Genomic DNA, 6,000 nt, shown 5'->3' on the forward strand with positions numbered 1-6,000 from the left:
ATGTTTGTCTCTTTCTTTTCTGGGGGCAATTCCTCCATGAAAGGGTGGAGACAAACCAAATACCTCAGTTAAAGAGAGACAGAAATTAGAGGGAGAGCCAGAGAACTGTCAATCGTTGACTGAAACTACGACAGACTTCAAACCTCATCTTTGCAAGTACATTTTTCTATAACCCGCTAGTACGCACGTATATTCCCAACATATGCAAACTGTTTTAAGCTTAATTCACAATTTTACGAATAGTACATGTGTCAGTATACTCAAAAGTTACTGAATACTGCAGTGTTTCCTCATTATCCTCTAAAAGATATAAGTTTGAAGAGCAAATTGAGATTTGTGCGTCGAGTTTGCTTGTCAGGAAAGGTTTTTTTCCTTTTCTTCCAGATGACGCTCAAACTACCGTAGTTAATATACAAGTTCCAACTTCCAAGGCAACTTGCCGTTAAAACTTGCTTATAACAAATTTGAATTGCTTTTGAAGAAAGAAAACAATCTTTCATTAGGGCACTCTTCGTTGTATCATAAACTGAAAGGGAGCTTTGAAGTGCTTGAAGCCCAAACTCTGACATCAGCCAGCAACTAAAAAAAGCTGAGAACCAGGCACTCGAGACGAGGTGGATAAAAAGACTTTATTAAAAGACGGCTGCCAACATGTTTCGGCCTTCATCAGGGCAAAAGCAATACAGAGAAAGGAACCCGTATAAATAGCCACACAATGAACACAGGGGAAAATAATCACTCATCAAGGCGAAAACACAAGTGAACCATATCACAACATTTTAAGGTGGTATGGGGAGTTAAACTCATCACAACAAATAATCATTGGAATAAAACATCCATATAGGACACAAAAATGTCTAAAACCTGTGTGCAGAAAGATCTGAAAAAGAAAAAAGAAACACTACACAATATGAAAGCAAAATCAAAAGGAAAGAACATGACACAAGCCGACAAGGGACGGCATATAATTAAAATAGGCTACAGTAGCCATGTATTCCAATGATTATTTGTTGTGATGAGTTTAACTCCCCATACCACCTTAAAATGTTGTTATACTTGTGTTTTCGCCTTGATGAGTGATTATTTTCACCTGTGCTCATTACCACACCTGTGGCTATTTATATGGGTTCCTTTCTCTGTATTGCTTTTGCCCTGATGAAGGCCAGATAGGCTGAAACATGTTGGCAGCCGGCTTTTAATACAGGCTTTTTATCTTTTTATCCACCTCGTCTCGAGTGCCTGAATCTCTTGCTTCTATTTTTCCACATTTTCTCCCAGTTCTGATCCAAGAGCACCATTTTACAGCGGTCACACCCTAAAGAGCACCTGGTCGACTCTTTTTCTATTAACTAAAAAAAGCTATTGTCTGATTGGCTGAGAATTTGTATTGTCTGGTTAGCCGATAGGTATGTAACTCAAGACAGCTGCTCTGAGCTGTAAGAGCGCTCAGCACACAGTCGTCTGCCTTTGACTCATTTGTAAGATGGATTGTTGGAATTTAAATGTGCAATATGCATGTTTCTTCTAAATATCCTGTAACAAAACAATCAGTTCACTGTAAACGTAAGATGGGCTGACATTATGACCCATAAATATTTTGTTGTTTGGGATCACGTGGTCGATAGCTGCGAGTTGAAAAGTCAGGAGACTTTAGTTAAGTCATTTACTTATTGAGTTCATTAGGACAGATTTAATAAAGTTTAGTGTAGTATTTACCATCACAATTTTTAATCCAGAAACATTTATTTTTCCTTTATTTTGAATGCTAATGATTTACATATCAGGGCAGCATTGAATGGTGTGGTGTTCGTGCTTAACTTTTTTGCCACTTTTTTTCCTGTTTTGTTCCTGTGTTTATGCAAAGTTGTGTCGTTGTTTTTTTTTAATTGGAGTATGTCCAGCATCATTGTGTTCTGCAACCCAGTTTATTGGGCACCAACATTTGTAACGGCAGTATCATAAATGTGTCTCTTTAACAGGTTATCTGAACCAGATGCATGGATACGCAGTCACAGCTGACAGAGACACACCCGTTGATAAAGTGTATCATTGACGACAACCTGAGAAAACTCAAGCGATTGCTGATAAACAACAGAGTTAATGGGGTTTACCCCTGCAGTGATTGGAGCGACTGCATCACTCCACTGATTTGCTTCTGTTGTATATAACAAGAGTAACATCTGTACTTACATTTTGGAGCTTCAGGGTGTCGACCCAGATAGGACTTCACAAAATGGCTGGACGCCTCTGCATTATGTCTCACGATCCAACGCACCTGTTGTTTTTGCAGATAAGCTTCTGGAAGCAAGAGCAGATCCAAATTGACGAAGCTTCTGGGGAAAAACAACCGTTCACAGCATTGCAAACTGCTGCTCTCAGTGACAGGGAGGATGTCATGAAAGTGCTCTTGTCCGCTGGTGCGGTGTTGACGTTGCCAGCAAGTGTCCCTCACCATTCAAAGTGGAATAAAAAGATAGCTGAGATGATTCATAGATTGGCATCCAAAGGAAATGAAAAAAATCAAAAAATATGTCACTTTTTGGATTTGACCATGGCCGTGCGAGATGAAATGCCCGAAGAAGTCTTTAGAGTTTTTCACACTCACATGCTGCAGGAGCATCCTATGGTTCATTTGGCCATGATTGAAAGACTTTTCACTGTGAATGGGCCAAACAAAGAAGAATACAAACAGAGAAGCATTGAATGGCTTCAAGATACTGAAAATTTGAATGTCTACATTCAAGGCGCAGTCAGTCGCTTTCCAAACGTTCCCAGGATGGAAGTGAAGAGGGCAATTGATTTTTTACATGCTATTTTCTGCACTATGGAAGACATACCAAATAAGCACGCACTGGCTATAATTCCCCAACTACTGGGCCAACTTTCCTCAAAAGAGAGACTTGAGTCTTGGGAAGCAGTCATGCAGACACTTAATGTGATAATGCAGAAAACCAACGACAGCAGTGGCTGGGATTCCAGCTTTTTGGAAAGAATGTGCAAAACGCTTGCCCCTTTTGTAAATGACCAATGGCCTCATTTATAAAGCTTGCATGCACACAAAACAGGGCTTGAAAGATGCGCAAGCCACCTTCTACGCAAAGGTTGGGATTTAAAAAGAAAAAAACTAACCGAAAAATCTGCGTATCTCTACGCCAACCCTGACCCTCCCGTAGGAACATGCTTAAGATATGGGGAACTGGCGACGCAGGCGGTGAGGTGGTGAAATGAAGCCATATTCATGTCATACTCTTAATAATGTCATCACATATCAGACTTGTAATATAATAGCGCTGATCGTGTCCCTCTGTGTTTGAAGCACAGCGTCAGTCAGGACTCTGGTGCTGCTGCTGCAGCCGCGGTGCAGGACACGCCGGGAACCTCCTCTTCACCCACCGCTTCCAACCGTAGAGTGACTGAGGACAGAACAAATGAGGGGCTCCGTAGAGCGTTTAGGGGCTCTATGGAGCGCACCTACCCCCCCTGTCCCCAGTGGAAATTGCGCCGTGGCAGTCACGGGCAGCAACAGCGTGCTGCCACTCACTCGCTTTATTTTATACTATTTATATACTTTTTCTACTTTTACTGTGACCACCAAATAATGTGGTTTTCCTGTCCTCCACCTCATCCACAACATCTCGATCTCAGTCTCCGTGAAATTTAGTGGCACGGTGGCTCGACAGTCTCATTCATCCTGACGCCCAAACAGGCTGCAGGAAGCCGCTGCGCATGCTCAGCAGGCTCATTCATATGCAAATACTACTTTGCATTGCCCATTTGTGGTATGGAGTGGGCATGTAGAGGGCGAGACATGAGGCAAATTCACCTGTGCAACCTTCCAGCTGGACTATGATTTATAAAGCGAACATTGCGTGCAAGTGTGCGTGCACAGGGTTTTATAAATCCGGATTTTTTTTTGCGCCCCTCATTTTCGGTTTTTGGCTTTACGTGCACTTTTAGTATGAATCCTGCGCACTCTTTTATAAATGAGGCCCCAGCACTCCTCTGACATCCAGGTATACACATATATGCTAACCTGCTCTCTGTGGAGCAAGCAGCTGCGATCTTTAGAAAGCAGATAACTTCATTCCCTAGAAAAAAATAAGAAAAAAGAGGAAGGTGGAAAATCAAAAGCAACCAAATAATGACGCTTGCCCCACTAAGAGTGATTCATGTTGCGCAAATGCCGTCAAACATAAGGCCTTTCCATTTTGACTACACCAAATCACCTGAATAACAAAAAGGGCCAGTCAGCAAAAGGTGGAAGGAGAAACTAGAGAAGCTCATCAGCATTGATGATAGAAAAGTGGAGCAAATTAAGAACACCATCTTTGTGAGTGATCCAGAGTTCCACATAGCATAATGAGCAAGGAATTCTCCAACTCCTAGATCTAAATCACCCATCGATTGTCCGCTATGTTGACTCTGGCGAGGATAAATATTTTGGATATCTTTTTCTCCAGCTCTGTGAGTACACTTTGGAAGAATATATCACAGATAACATTGATGGTTTGCTGTTGAGAAAGAAGCTTGTCTATGAGGTGCTGGAGAGCTTGAGTGTGCTTCACCGTCAGAATCCTCAAATTCTCCACGAGATCTCAAACCTCAGAATGTTCTGATCAGTAAGTAAAAGGAAATTAATCATCTGATATTCAAAAAAAAAAATAAATAATAATAATTAAAGCTGCAAGCAGCGATGAACGGGCCCTCGCACCCAAAAGCTTATCAGCATATCAGAAATGACACCACCCAGCTGTTTGACTTTCTATGTCAAACCATTCAAAAGTTATGGCAGAAAATAGGAACTATGAAATATCGACCCATCAGAAGAAGGGGCGGGGCTAATTTGCACCAATTATGGTCAAGGACTCAAAACCATGTCCGATGACACCACCCACGAGTCTTTATGTCAAACCATTCAAAAGTTATTGCAGAAAATCGGAAGTATCACATATCGACCAATCAGAAGAAGAGGCGGGGCTAATTCATGCCAATGAAGGTCAAGGACTCAATACTGACTCCGATGACACCACCCACAACTCTCTATGTCAAAACATTCAAAAGTTATGGCAGAGAAAAGTTTTCTAGGGGGCGCTGTTGATCCATTTTGCCACGCCCATTAATGCAAACCATGGAATATCAAATTTATCGGCAGGCCTGGCTTGCATGCAAAATTTGGTGACTTTTGGGGAACTATCAAATATGGACCAATCAGATGAGGGGGGGGGCGCGCTTTTTGGCGTCTAGCGTCGCCACGGTAACACTTTTGAAAGAGAAAAATAATGAGTGTTGTCGCAGGATGGAGACGCACATTTTGATGTATAACACACCTGGGTGCACGTTACGGTTCGGGCCGTATTAACTGCCGAATGAATCGCATAAATTGCGCCAAAATTACGTGATTAATTCAAAGTGTTCAAAATAGCAGACTTCCTGTTCGGTTTCGGCCATGGCGCCAAGAGACTTTTCTTTAAGTTGCGACATGATACAGGTGTGTACTGATTTTCGTGCAAACCGTATTGTGGGGCTTGAGGCACAAAGTTTTCCGGAGGGCGCTGTTGAGCCATTTTGCCACGCCAGTTAATGCAAACCATTAAATATCACATTTTTCGCCAGGCCTCGCTTGCGTGCAAAATTTGGTGACTTTTGGGGCACGTTTAGATGGGCAAAAAGGCCCTCCTTTCGTCAGAAGAAGGAAAGAAAAATTCCTACAGATACAATAGGGCCTTCGCACTGTAAGTGCTCGGGCCCTAATAAGCAGATGATCAATAAGGAACCAGACAGGACCAATCTAGGTCATTCCAACATTAAGCCTGGACAGAGCTGGACAGAGCTGGACAGAGCTGGACAGAGCTGCTATTTCTAGCCTACTCTTTGATATATCCTCATCCAGGACCTGCCTAATTAACCAAAAATGACAAACATTTGCAGGCTCTTTAACACATTTCACTCATGCATTTACATTTATTTGTAAATAGTATAAAACAGTAGTTTTTTATCCTT

The sequence above is a fragment of the Cololabis saira genome, chromosome 20 (genome assembly GCF_033807715.1).
Source record: "Cololabis saira isolate AMF1-May2022 chromosome 20, fColSai1.1, whole genome shotgun sequence".
Taxonomy (NCBI): domain Eukaryota; kingdom Metazoa; phylum Chordata; class Actinopteri; order Beloniformes; family Belonidae; genus Cololabis; species Cololabis saira.